This window comes from Neoarius graeffei, chromosome 1 (assembly GCF_027579695.1).
Source record: "Neoarius graeffei isolate fNeoGra1 chromosome 1, fNeoGra1.pri, whole genome shotgun sequence".
In the NCBI taxonomy this organism is placed as follows: domain Eukaryota; kingdom Metazoa; phylum Chordata; class Actinopteri; order Siluriformes; family Ariidae; genus Neoarius; species Neoarius graeffei.
In genome coordinates, this window is record NC_083569.1 from 27,470,808 (window position 1) to 27,485,647 (window position 14,840).

General features: G+C 42.6%; 4 non-coding genes across 4 annotated transcripts; 3 read left to right on the forward strand and 1 right to left on the reverse strand.

Annotated features, from left to right (window-relative positions):
* Positions 1–424: 424 nt before the first annotated feature.
* On the reverse strand, positions 425–497 carry trnat-agu (transfer RNA threonine (anticodon AGU)). The gene has a single exon. It is a non-coding gene; the product is annotated as a tRNA-Thr (tRNA).
* An 8,304-nt stretch (positions 498–8,801) lies between these two features.
* Positions 8,802–8,874, forward strand: trnaa-agc (transfer RNA alanine (anticodon AGC)). The gene has a single exon. It is a non-coding gene; the product is annotated as a tRNA-Ala (tRNA).
* A 4,467-nt stretch (positions 8,875–13,341) lies between these two features.
* trnaa-ugc (transfer RNA alanine (anticodon UGC)) lies at positions 13,342–13,414 on the forward strand. The gene has a single exon. It is a non-coding gene; the product is annotated as a tRNA-Ala (tRNA).
* Positions 13,415–14,249: 835 nt separating this feature from the next.
* trnaa-ugc (transfer RNA alanine (anticodon UGC)) lies at positions 14,250–14,322 on the forward strand. The gene has a single exon. It is a non-coding gene; the product is annotated as a tRNA-Ala (tRNA).
* Positions 14,323–14,840: the final 518 nt, after the last annotated feature.

Below are 14,840 nucleotides of genomic sequence, written 5' to 3' on the forward strand. Positions count from 1 at the left end.
ACTTTGTTTACATACTGAAGGCAAGCAATATTGAAGATGTCAGATGTCTGCAGTTCAAAGAAAGCTATCACTAGAAAAGCTGTACTACCAGATTGCTTGGATAATCTAAGTCAGAGAGAAGCAAAGGATAGATACAGACAGAAGTTAGCTTATTTATGGTTATGATGTGTGCAAAATTGCTCGAAATTATTGGAGTGATGGTGTCCATTTTTGGCCTAGGTTTACCTACATAGATGTTGGAATGTACCTTCTCACTGCATTTGCTCTGTTTTAATAATTTTAAAAAAATGTATCGTTTACTGAAAGAGAAGGGCAGGGAGGATTGAGAATCCATCAGCTGTCGTTTGTTTACACCCGATACTAAAACTGGTAGCGTCCTAGCCAACAAAATTAAGGTTCAGAGACAGTTACACTAACTCTTTATAGGCTCCAGTGAGAATTGAACTCACAACCCCTGGTTTACTAAACCAGTGCTCTCACCACTGAGCTATGGAGCCTTAACACTTTCACAGTTGCTGAAGATTGGGGCAACAGCAGAACCTTGAAGACCCTGTGCTGATCCCCAAAACAGCCCTCAGAAACTGCTGTAAAGTCACTCACAACTTTAGTTCCTAGCTGCAGTTAGCTTCTGTTTACTATTTGCCTCGCAAAAAATGGACACACATTTTAAATAATGCAGTGCGTCAATCGTAGAGTGGGCTGTGGACTGTACATTCTGGCTACTTTCTCATCTAAGTTAACAAAAACACTGGACAGGCCAAGACCTCAAGAGACAAACCATAAGCACCATGAGTGACCTCGCTGATCTCCAGGCTCTTCATGTGGGGCCATCCTCAGCAGCAGCCAGTGGTTTTCAGGTGATGAGAACTGCAACCACCAAAAAATTCAACCAGTATTTTTGGTTCTTTTTTGATCGCCTGCCCAAATGAATTTTGGCGCGGGATATAGAAATGGGTTCTGTCCGGCGGGCTGTCCGGCCGGTCACATTTTTGTTTCTGGGCCATATCTTTAAAACTACTGAAGATATCTTCATGAAACTTTATATACATATCAAGCAACATGTGAACTGGTGCCTTTTGCTATTTTGGATTTTTGAAAAAAGTATTTTTCAAATTTTTACATAAAAAATATATTTTGACTTAGTTTATCAGAGCAATGTTCGTTTCCGGACCATATATCCAAAACTATTCATGATCCAGATTTGAAACTTGGTATGCATGTTAACAAGGTGATGTTACGGGTTCCTATTTTTAATTTTTTTTTATTTTTTGACATTTCAACGTTTAGGGTGGCACAGTGGTTATCACTGTCTCCTCACAGCAAGAAGGTCCTGGGTTAGAGCCCAGCGGCTGACAGGGGCCTTTCTATGTGGAGTTTGCATGATCTCCCTGTGTCTGTGTGGGTTTCCTCCGGGTGCTCTAGTTTCCCCCACAGTTCAAAGATGTGGTTAGGTATACTGTATAGGAGCCATGGCCTGAGGTTGGGCTGAGGTGCCCCTCAGCAAGGCACCTTACCCCCTGGGTGCTGTAGCATAGCTGGCCACTGCTGTGGGTATGTGTGTGTGCTCATTGCTCACTTGTGTGTGTTCACTGCTTCAGATGGGTTAAATGCAGAGGAGAAATTTCACTGTGTGATTCAGTCGGTGCTTGAGTGTATGTGAAACAAATAAAGGCTTCTTCTTCTTAAATCTACTTGGCTAGATAACGCATGTTCAGTACTGACACAGATACTAGTAAACAATCCTGTTGCCATCGCAGTGTGATTCTTGCCATCTAAAAAGATCTCTTTTCTCCATGAATAAAAACAAAAGCATGTCACATAAAATTATCAATGATCCAGTTTATTTTACACCCAAATGCTTGACACTTGGCATCTTTAGGGTTGTTAACAACAATTTAGAAGCAATGTGTCCAAGAGCTCCACTAGCCTCGGTAAATCATGTTTGGAGCACTGATCTCTACGTAAAAATCTGGAAAGCTCAGAGTGAAACCATCTGACCGCCATCTTACCACTCACATCGTTGAGGAGAATGGTCATTTAGGCTACTGGAAGCTACACAAAACTGGTCAAGTTATTGATGTAGTTGGTGAGAAAAATTACAAGAAAAATGCCTGCATGTGCAGCAGTGAACTGTACAAACTGTCAAGTCAAAGGTTGTGGACGGACATTTCACCTCTGAGTATTGATAGTGTGTGATCATTTTTACACGTGAGTGCAGTGCCATTTGCGTGGACCCACCTACAGCATTTTATGATGGTTTGCAAGAGCAAAAAAAAACAGAAAATCTGTCTCATCGTTTTGTCTGTTTTTATTGAAAATCTGACAGTGATATCTGGGATGAACACTGTGACTGTGTCAGATTTTTGATGGAAATGTCCCAGACTAGATCAAAGCCAAAGTCTAGACATGTTTGATACTGAATGTGAGAGCTCAAGCTCAACAGGCCAAACTCAAAAAGAAGAATGAACTGAGTAAATTAGCCTCAGCAGCCTAAATGAAAGAAGGACCATAGCCTTAGGCAGAAATGGCAGTGAGGGATGCAAATAAAAAGAGATGTTGTTTTTCTAGTTTGGTCAGAAGTTATTTTCATTTATCTCAGGCGAAGCCCAAATGACAATGTCCATCATCTACACACGTCACACCTACTTGCACAAATTGACAAAATGGGCATGATTGTCTGTTTTAACATGATTTTAGTTTAAATTGAGTCCAAGTACATTGATAAGTACTCTTAAATCAGGGTTGGTCATATTTCCCGGTCAATGGCTTATTTCCCGGACGGCGTCCAATATATGATTTCCTGTACAAAGAAAAACTGAAATAATCTCTGTAAAAATAATTATAGGAGTAAAAGAGCCGTTCAAAAAAAAATGATCAGAGACTGAACTGGAAAAGGGAAAAAAAAACAATAACAGTGAAGGGGAGTGCTATAAAGATATGTAAGGAATGTGGGTAAAGTTGAGAAAATAAGAAGAGGTAATGAAAGGAAAAAAGTCAGGAGATACTTTTCTTGGGGCAAATTTGATCGGACATGACAGTTTAACACAGAAGCCAAATGATCACACACTTTCGATGTGAGTGGTAAGATGGCAGCCAGATGACTTCACTCGTCTCAACAGCAGGGAATAGGCTATGAATGCTCCAGATTTTTACGGAGAGCTCAGTGGTTTGTAGTCGGTGATGTCACGATTTGTCCTCAGAATGTGATATTTGAACCTTGGAGAGAGGAAGATGGCGGTGCACAGGAACACTGTTTTCCTTTTAAAATAAAATATGTACACAGTATACAGGTACGAATATGAACAAGTGAACACTCAAACATGTCTTGTATGGATATTATCTGTCAGTATAAAAGTTTACTTTTTGGGTTTTGTTTGTCTTTAATTCAAGGCATTTAACAAAAATATTCTTTTAACCATTTAGGAATTATAGCAGTTCATTGTTGCGGTGCAAGGACCCGATAGAATTCACATTGCAACCGTAAGGACTACTATTAGGGCCCGAGAACCAGAGGTGCAGGCTGACGGCCTGAAGGTCTGTTCCTCCAGTGGCACATGCATCTTTGGCTTATGCCTCATACTTGTGAAAAATCAAAAACATACACTGTCTGTGGGTTTTGGCATGATTGAGGAGCTCCATAGCTTTCCCGAATGCAAGCAATGTTTAGATTTTTGAATGTGTTTATTTCTGTAGTTGTCACAAAGTTTGTTCAATCTCCATGGTTTTTGGTGGGGACACTGTCATCACCATGACAGACATATTTCACACTGGCTTATATTTGCTCCACTCAACAGGAAGTCAGCTATTTTGAAAGATTTGCATTTTTAAAAAAATAATTTTTATGTACTCTTTCAAACTCATTGGATTCGCTTGAAATTTGGCTGGTATAAACTCCAGATATATGAAAATACAGTGGTGCTTGAAAGTTTGTGAACCCTTTAGAATTTTCTGAATTTCTGCATAAATATGACCTAAAACATCATCAGATTTTCACACAACTTCTAAAAGTAGATAAAGAGAACCCAGTTAAACAAATGAGACAAAAATATTATACTTGGTCATTTATTTATTGAGGAAAATGATCCAATATTACATATCTGTGAGTGGCAAAAGTATGTGAACCTCTAGAATTAGCAGTTAATTTGAAGGTGAAATTAGAGTCAGGTGTTTTCAATCAATGGGATGACAATCAGGTGTGAGTGGGCCCCCTGTTTTATTTAAAGAACAGGGGTCTATCAAAGTCTGATCTTCACAACACATGTTTGTGGAAGTGTATCATGGCACGAACAAAGGAGATTTCTGAGGACCTCAGAAAAAGTGTTATTGATGCTCATCAGGCTGGAAAAGGTTACAAAACCATCTCTAAAGAGTTTGGACTCCACCAATCCACAGTCAGACAGATTGTGTACAAATGGAGGAAATTCAAAACCATTGTTACCTTCCTCCGGAGTGGTCAGCCAACAAAGATCACTCCAAGAGCAAGGCGTGTAATAGTCGGCGAGGTCACAAAGGACCCCAGGGTAACTTCTAAGCAACTGAAGGCCTCTCTCACATTGGCTAATGTTAATGTTCATGAGTCCACCATCAGGAGAACACTGAACAACAATGGTGTGCATGGCAGGGTTGCAAGGAGAAAGCCACTGCTCTCCAAAAAGAACATTGCTGCTCATCTGCAGTTTGCTAAAGATCACGTGGACAAGCCAAAAGGCTATTGGAAAAATGTTTTGTGGATGGATGAGACCAAAATAAAACTTTTTGGTCTAAATGCGAAGCATTATGTTTGGAGAAAGAACAACACTGCATTCCAGCATAAGAACCTTATCCCATCTGTGAAACATGGTGGTGGTAGTATCATGGTTTGCGCCTGTTTTGCTGCATCTGGGCCAGGACGGCTTGCCATCATTGATGGAACAATGAATTCTGAATTATACCAGCAAATTCTAAAGAAAAATGTCAGGACATCTATCCATGAACTGAATCTCAAGAGAAGGTGGGTCATGCAGCAAGACAACAAACCTAAGCACACAGGTTGTTCTACCAAAGAATGGTTAAAGAAGAATAAAGTTAATGTTTTGGAATGGCCAAGTCAAACTCCTGACCTTAATCCAATCGAAATGTTGTGGAAGGACCTGAAGCAAGCAGTTCATGTGAGGAAACCCACCAGCATCCCAGAGTGGAAGCTGTTCTGTACAGAGCAATGGGCTAACATTCCTGCAAGCCAGTGTGCAGAACTGATCAACAGTTACCAGAAGCGTTTAGTTGCAGTTGTTGCTGCACAAGGTGGTCACACCAGATACTGAAAGCAAAGGTTCACATACTTTTACCACTCACAGATATGTAATATTGGATCATTTTCCTCAATAAATAAATGACCAAGTATAATATTTCTGTCTCTTTTGTTTAACTGGCTTCTCTTTATCTACTTTTAGGACTTGTGTGAAAATCTGATGTTGTTTTAGGTCATATTTATGCAGAAATATAGAAAATTCTAAAGGGTTCACAAACTTTCAAGCACCACTGTACATTGCGACGGTATAGTAGATATGGCCTATTTTAAAAAAAAAATGGCTCACTGAGTGTGACAAAAGGGTGAAAAATCTAAACTACACTCAAATTACATTTTGTGTTTGCTGTGTACTACAAAGTCCACATTTTCTGAAATGGATGTCCATTTAACTCATGTAGTCCTAGTTTTGCTGTGAGGCAGGCAAATAGCTTTCAAAAAGAGGATAGACCTTGATGGGTGAAGCTAAAAATATGTAGGAACTTCAGAATTGTAACACTCTTGACACGTGCCACTTCTCCATTGTGTACTGAGAAAAAGCGCATCCAACAACATATCCTGGTACAGACTGCATGTCCTTCAGGTAAACTGCATAGCCAAGTCCCCAGAATGCAAAGCGCATGCACAGTAGGGCAATAAGTAATTTTACTGTAACACTCCTGACAGTTTTGAAGTGCTTTGAAAAGCTTTCAGCCCACCACCACTGTGTTAACAACATAAATGGTTTGTAGCAGAACAGAAGAACAAATGAAAAATTGAGAAAATGGTCACAGGTTTATTATTTAGGGCAATTTTCAAGCAGCAGTGATGCTGTATTTGGTTAAAAAAGACAAATTAGTTACAAGTCAACACATTCAGTGCCAGCTAACAACAAGGTTATCAACATCAACTGTGAAACAACTGTCGCTCTCAGGCCCTGTCCACACGGCAACGGATTCAGGTGACTCCGATACAATTGCTTATCGTTTAGGCCTGGTGTCCACACGGCACCGGCGTTTTGGGTGCCCAAAACGCAATCTTTTTGAGAACGGGTTCCAGAGTGGAAAGATCTGGCAACGTTGCCGTTGTGAAGTCGTTTGGATGAGTAGAACGGATTTGTTTACGATGACGTCACAACCACATGACTGTGAGTGCTTCACGCCGGGTAGAAGTGTAACAAACTCGATGCGAGTTGTCAACAAATCCTATAACTTGGTTCATGAAACGCACTTACAAAATATTTTCACTGTGAATATTTATTGTGTAATGGTGCAAAGTGAGAGAGAGAGAGAGAGAGAGACTCTGCCCTTAGGGCAGAGTCAATCCCGCCAGCAAAAATAGGGAAAAAAAGGAGCGATCTCACCTTTTCAGATGTTGATTTAAGTCCTACAATACATTCCTCAAAAAGGGCGTAGAAGAGCAAATTAATCCATCAACGTGTAGCATTCAATTTATTCCGGACCATTAAGGACGCCGCCTTCCGCGTAGAATCATACGTCATCCTCGCCACCATATTGGATAGGTCAAAGCGGAGAATAAAGATTCATGTGCTGCGTTTAACTGTACCAACAGGTTTACCATCCAAAAGAGATCACATGGGATTACCTTTCACAGGTGAGAAACAACAAATTAATCCATCAACGTGTAGCATTCAATTTATTCCGGACCATTAAAGACGCCGCCTTCCGCATAGAATCATACGTCATCCTCTCCGCCATATTGGATAGGTCAAAGCAGAGAATAAAGATCAGTTGCGTTTAACTGTACCAACAGGTTTGCCGTCCAAACGAGATCACATGGGATTACCTTTCACAGGTGAGACTGGAAAAATACTTTTCATTGTATTTGGTCATTATAATGTAATTTTACGAACAGATTTTCCTGACTTTGTGGCTAATATGAAGTCTCGCGCATAATAGTTTATGCGCATGCGTCCTTACTTCTTCTATTGTTCTGGTGTCTCTGAAGGGACCGTCTTACAGCGCCCCTAGAGGTGTGGCATGTGTATTGCATCGTTTTCAGCAAGCGTTGCGTTGCCATATGGACCTGATATTTTACTGCTCGTTGCCCATTTGGACGCGATATATTTTTAAATAACATCTCGTTGCCGTTGTCGTGTGGATGTAGCCTCAGACTTGAACCACCAGTTGGATCTCTAACAGCAACAATCAGCCATCAGAGTACCTGTAAAATTTTCTTTTGTTTCCACACGGACTCTATCCTATTCTCTGCAGTGGCGTGTGTTCTTGATACCGAGTCTTTTGAAAAAGACAAGAAAGCTCTTCAAATTCGTCCTCAATCGTTGGCTTTTTGTTTGAGGATGATATTGAACCTTTTGCCACGGAGAAAGAAGCGGGCGGATTTTTTTTTTCCTAATTTTTTTTTTTAATTAGGTTGGCTCATTGGTCTAGGGGTATGATTCTTGCTTAGGGTGTGAGAAGTCTCAGGTTGAACTCCCAGATGAGCCCAGGTTTTACCTTAAATGGTCGATCTGGACTGGGGTATCAAGGATTTCACTTGGCTGAATCGTTCTTAAAGTGCTAGTCTAATGAAAGTTACATCAGAAAATCCTTGGCTTGCTGTGTGTGATGTGCTCAAATACACTGTGAAGTTGGCGAATAAATGAAAAATTGGTTTGGAATTTTTTTTCTGCACCTGAATTGAGGAATGTGTAAAGGGCATTAGACACTGGATGCTTATTAATTTCCATCTGCTTAACTCTGACAAAACTGAAATACTTGTACCACATGCAGCTAGAAGCAAGTTTTCTGATTCCACAGTAACTCTGGATGGCCTTTCTGGTTCTTCACGTGGAGCAGTAAAAGACCTCGGAGTGATTATTGACCCCAGTCTTTCATTCGAAACTCACATTAAGAAAGAAGTGGACGGCGTGTTTTTTTTTTTTTTTTTTTGCTTGTTTGCCGTTGAAGAGTAGGTTGGCTTGTTGGCCTAGGGGTGTGATCCTTACTTAGGGTGTGAAAGATCCTGGGTTCAACTCCTGAACAAGCCCAGGTTTTACCTTAACTGGTTGATCTGGACTGGGGAGTCAGGGATTTCACTTGGCTGAATTGTTCTTCAAGTGCTCATGTAATGAAAGTTACATCAGAAGATGTAATGTGTGTCATGGGCTCAAATACACTGTAAAGTTGCTGGGTAAATAAAAAAGTTGGTTTGTAAAATGATTTTTGCATCTGAATTCTGTTCCAAAAATCACTAAAAGCTCATCCGCCATTATTAGTTCGCAGCGATTTACAGGTCAGTGGCGCTGCACGCGTGACATTTGCGCCAGTCCGTTCTTTTGTTTCCACATGGACTCTATCCTATTCTCTGCAGTGGCGTGCGTTCTTGATACCGAGTCTTTTGAAAAAGACATGAAAGCTCTTCAAATTCATCCTCAATCATTGGCTTTTTGTATGAGGACGTCATCGAAACTTTTGCCACGGAGAAAGAAGCATGGTTCCAGAGAGCAACGAGCAGGCCAGGAAGGGCAGGTTGGGGAGCTTCTGGTTAGTAGTTGGACAAACGCTCAAACAGAGCAGGGGAATTAGCTCAAGTGGTAGAGCGCTTGCTTAGCATGTAAGAGGTAGTGGGATCGATGCCCACATTCTCCAAAGCCTCCATCTTACTTGCATTTTACAGAGAAAAACATTCTTGTCATCTTGCAAACCAGCCGAATCATCTGCACTTTCAGCCAAGTCAAGATCAAATTTCTTTCGCCACATTCAAATCAGCACATCTGTGAAAACAGCCACTATTTGGATTAAACCCACAACCTTGGCACTGTTTGCAACAATGACCAAATCAACTAACTGCACACTGCTTTTCTGCTGATATGCTCCTCTGATGAGCTCCGAAGGTGAGCTATCACAGATTCCTTTCAGTTTGCTTGGCTTTATTTCTTGAATTGCCCACTGACCTCAGAATCTCCAACTCACATTTTTCAACAGGCTTGTCATAGTCCCACCATCCACTATGAAATTCTCACTCTCGCTCGAGTGCAAAGTCAGCTGAGACAGCTTTTACAAACTGAAAATATGATGCTTACCTGCTTGTATTCTTAAAGCTGCTGGTGAAAAGCAAGCTGCTGTCGTGAAAAGGCACTTTTCACCACCTTCCAGCCAACTGCTCTCATTGAACAATGAAGCAACAAATGCTTCCTGAGGCATGCCCCAAAAGTGTGAGAAGCATGCCAGGGACTCCATGTGAGGAGATTGGGTTGTTTTAGGGGCAAAACCCGTGAAGCTTACCACCTGGTATTCATGCAAATGGGAGTCAGAATACACTCCCCCAGAACAAAAGTCTGCTTCTGGGCAGTCGCTCACTTGAAAATAAACAACCAACCAGCCAATGGAAACTCAGGCATGGTTCCAGAGAGCAACGAGCAGGCCAGGAAGGGCAGGTTGGGGAGCTTGCGGTAGTTAGTTGGTCAAAAGCTCAAACACAGCAGGGGAATTAGCTCAAGTGGTAGAGCGCTTGCTTTGCATGTAAGAGGTAGTGAGATAGATGCCCACGTTCTCCAAAGCCGCCAGCTTACTTGCATTTTACAGAGAAAAACATTCTTGTCATCTTGCAAACCAGCCAAATCATCTGCACTTTCAGCCAAGTCAAGATCAAATTTCTGTCGCCATATTCAAAGCAGCACATCTGTGAAAACAGCCACTATTTGGATTAAACCCACAACCTTGGCACTGTTTGCAACAATGACCAAATCAACTAACTGCACACTGCTTTTCTGCTGATATGCTCCTCTGATGAGCTCCGAAGGTGAGCTATCACAGATTCCTTTCAGTTTGCTTGGCTTTATTTCTTGAACTGCCCACTGACCTCAGAATCTCCAACTCACATTTTTCAAGAGGCTTGTCATAGTCCCACCATCCACTATGAAATTCTAACTCTCGCTCGAGTGCAAAGTCAGCTGAGACAGCTTTTACAAACTGAAAATATGATGCTTACCTGCTTGTATTCTTAAAGCTGCTGGTGAAAAGCAAGCTGCTGTCGTGAAAAGGCACTTTTCACCACCTTCCAGCCAACTGCTCTCATTGAACAATGAAGCAACAAATGCTTCCTGAGGCATGCCCCAAAAGTGTGAGAAGCATGCCAGGGACTCCATGTGAGGAGATTGGGTTGTTTTAGGGGCAAAACCCGTGAAGCTTACCACCTGGTATTCATGCAAATGGGAGTCAGAATACACTCCCCCAGAACAAAAGTCTGCTTCTGGGCAGTCGCTCACTTGAAAATAAACAACCAACCAACCAATGGAAACTCAGGCATGGTTCCAGAGAGCAACGAGCAGGCCAGGAAGGGCAGTTTGGGGAGCTTGCGGTAGTTAGTTGGTCTAACGCTCAAACACAGCAGGGGAATTAGCTCAAGTGGTAGAGCGCTTGCTTTGCATGTTAGAGGTAGTGAGATAGATGCCCACGTTCTCCAAAGCCGCCAGCTTACTTGCATTTTACAGAGAAAAACATTCTTGTCATCTTGCAAACCAGCCAAATCATCTGCACTTTCAGCCAAGTCAAGATCAAATTTCTGTCGCCACATTCAAAGCAGCACATCTGTGAAAACAGCCACTATTTGGATTAAACCCACAACCTTGGCACTGTTTGCAACAATGACCAAATCAACTAACTGCACACTGCTTTTCTGCTGATATGCTCCTCTGATGAGCTCCGAAGGTGAGCTATCACAGATTCCTTTCAGTTTGCTTGGCTTTATTTCTTGAATTGCCCACTGACCTCAGAATCTCCAACTCACATTTTTCAACAGGCTTGTCATAGTCCCACCATCCACTATGAAATTCTAACTCTCGCTTGAGTGCAAAGTCAGCTGAGACAGCTTTTACAAACTGAAAATATGATGCTTACCTGCTTGTATTCTTAAAGCTGCTGGTGAAAAGCAAGCTGCTGTCGTGAAAAGGCACTTTTCACCACCTTCCAGCCAACTGCTCTCATTGAACAATGAAGCAACAAATGCTTCCTGAGGCATGCCCCAAAAGTGTGAGAAGCATGCCAGGGACTCCATGTGAGGAGATTGGGTTGTTTTAGGGGCAAAACCCGTGAAGCTTACAACCTGGTATTCATGCAAATGGGAGTCAGAATACACTCCCCCAGAACAAAAGTCTGCTTCTGGGCAGTCGCTCACTTGAAAATAAACAACCAACCAGCCAATGGAAACTCAGGCATGGTTCCAGAGAGCAACGAGCAGGCCAGGAAGGGCAGGTTGGGGAGCTTGCGGTAGTTAGTTGGTCAAAAGCTCAAACATAGCAGGGGAATTAGCTCAAGTGGTAGAGCGCTTGCTTTGCATGTAAGAGGTAGTGAGATCGATGCCCACATTCTCCAAAGCCACCAGCTTACTTGCATTTTACAGAGAAAAACATTCTTGTCATCTTGCAAACCAGCCGAATCATCTGCACTTTCAGCCAAGTCAAGATCAAATTTCTGTCGCCACATTCAAAGCAGCACATCTGTGAAAACAGCCACTATTTGGATTAAACCCACAACCTTGGCACTGTTTGCAACAATGACCAAATCAACTAACTGCACACTGCTTTTCTGCTGATATGCTCCTCTGATGAGCTCCGAAGGTGAGCTATCACAGATTCCTTTCAGTTTGCTTGGCTTTATTTCTTGAATTGCCCACTGACCTCAGAATCTCCAACTCACATTTTTCAACAGGCTTGTCATAGTCCCACCATCCACTATGAAATTCTAACTCTCACTCGAGTGCAAAGTCAGCTGAGACAGCTTTTACAAACTGAAAATATGATGCTTACCTGCTTGTATTCTTAAAGCTGCTGGTGAAAAGCAAGCTGCTGTCGTGAAAAGGCACTTTTCACCACCTTCCAGCCAACTGCTCTCATTGAACAATGAAGCAACAAATGCTTCCTGAGGCATGCCCCAAAAGTGTGAGAAGCATGCCAGGGACTCCATGTGAGGAGATTGGGTTGTTTTAGGGGCAAAACCTGTGAAGCTTACCACCTGGTATTCATGCAAATGGGAGTCAGAATACACTCCCCCAGAACAAAAGTCTGCTTCTGGGCAGTCACTCACTTGAAAATAAACAACCAACCAACCAATGGAAACTCAGGCATGGTTCCAGAGAGCAACGAGCAGGCCAGGAAGGGCAGTTTGGGGAGCTTGCGGTAGTTAGTTGGTCAAACACTCAAACACAGCAGGGGAATTAGCTCAAGTGGTAGAGTGCTTGCTTAGCATGTAAGAGGTAGTGGGATCGATGCCCACATTCTCCAAAGCCGCCAGCTTACATGCATTTTACAGAGAAAAACATTCTTGTCATCTTGCAAACCAGCCGAATCATCTGCACTTTCAGCCAAGTCAAGATCAAATTTCTTTCGCCACATTCAAAGCAGCACATCTGTGAAAACAGCCACTGTTTGGATTAAACCCACAACCTTGGCACTGTTTGCAACAATGACCAAATCAACTAACTGCACACTGCTTTTCTGCTGATATGCTCCTCTGATGAGCTCCGAAGGTGAGCTGTCACAGATTCCTTTCAGTTTGCTTGGCTTTATTTCTTGAATTGCCCACTGACCTCAGAATCTCCAACTCACATTTTTCAACAGGCTTGTCATAGTCCCACCATCCACTATGAAATTCTAACTCTCGCTCGAGTGCAAAGTCAGCTGAGACAGCTTTTACAAACTGAAAATATGATGCTTACCTGCTTGTATTCTTAAAGCTGCTGGTGAAAAGCAAGCTGCTGTCGTGAAAAGGCACTTTTCACCACCTTCCAGCCAACTGCTCTCATTGAACAATGAAGCAACAAATGCTTCCTGAGGCATGCCCCAAAAGTGTGAGAAGCATGCCAGGGACTCCATGTGAGGAGATTGGGTTGTTTTAGGGGCAAAACCCGTGAAGCTTACCACCTGGTATTCATGCAAATGGGAGTCAGAATACACTCCCCCAGAACAAAAGTCTGCTTCTGGGCAGTCGCTCACTTGAAAATAAACAACCAACCAACCAATGGAAACTCAGGCATGGTTCCAGAGAGCAACGAGCAGGCCAGGAAGGGCAGTTTGGGGAGCTTGCGGTAGTTAGTTGGTCAAACGCTCAAACACAGCAGGGGAATTAGCTCAAGTGGTAGAGCGCTTGCTTTGCATGTAAGAGGTAGTGGGATCGATGCCCACATTCTCCAAAGCCGCCAGCTTACATGCATTTTACAGAGAAAAACATTCTTGTCATCTTGCAAACCAGCCGAGTCATCTGCACTTTCAGCCAAGTCAAGATCAAATTTCTTTCGCCACATTCAAAGCAGCACATCCGTGAAAACAGCCACTGTTTGGATTAAACCCACAACCTTGGCACTGTTTGCAACAATGAACAAATCAACTAACTGCACACTGCTTTTCTGCTGATATGCTCCTCTGATGAGCTCCGAAGGTGAGCTATCACAGATTCCTTTCAGTTTGCTTGGCTTTATTTCTTGAATTGCCCACTGACCTCAGAATCTCCAACTCACATTTTTCAACAGGCTTGTCATAGTCCCACCATCCACTATGAAATTCTAACTCTCGCTCGAGTGCAAAGTCAGCTGAGACAGCTTTTACAAACTGAAAATATGATGCTTACCTGCTTGTATTCTTAAAGCTGCTGGTGAAAAGCAAGCTGCTGTCGTGAAAAGGCACTTTTCACCACCTTCCAGCCAACTGCTCTCATTGAACAATGAAGCAACAAATGCTTCCTGAGGCATGTCCCAAAAGTGTGAGAAGCATGCCAGGGACTCCATGTGAGGAGATTGGGTTGTTTTAGGGGCAAAACCCGTGAAGCTTACCACCTGGTATTCATGCAAATGGGAGTCAGAATACACTCCCCCAGAACAAAAGTCTGCTTCTGGGCAGTCGCTCACTTGAAAATAAACAACCAACCAACCAATGGAAACTCAGGCATGGTTCCAGAGAGCAACGAGCAGGCCAGGAAGGGCAGTTTGGGGAGCTTGCGGTAGTTAGTTGGTCAAACGCTCAAACACAGCAGGGGAATTAGCTCAAGTGGTAGAGCGCTTGCTTTGCATGTAAGAGGTAGTGGGATCGATGCCCACATTCTCCAAAGCCGCCAGCTTACATGCATTTTACAGAGAAAAACATTCTTGTCATCTTGCAAACCAGCCGAGTCATCTGCACTTTCAGCCAAGTCAAGATCAAATTTCTTTGGCCACATTCAAAGCAGCACATCTGTGAAAACAGCCACTGTTTGGATTAAACCCACAACCTTGGCACTGTTTGCAACAATGACCAAATCAACTAACTGCACACTGCTTTTCTGCTGATATGCTCCTCTGATGAGCTCCGAAGGTGAGCTATCACAGATTCCTTTCAGTTTGCTTGGCTTTATTTCTTGAATTGCCCACTGACCTCAGAATCTCCAACTCACATTTTTCAACAGGCTTGTCATAGTCCCACCATCCACTATGAAATTCTAACTCTCGCTCGAGTGCAAAGTCAGCTGAGACAGCTTTTACAAACTGAAAATATGATGCTTACCTGCTTGTATTCTTAAAGCTGCTGGTGAAAAGCAAGCTGCTGTCGTGAAAAGGCACTTTTCACCACCTTCCAGCCAACTGCTCT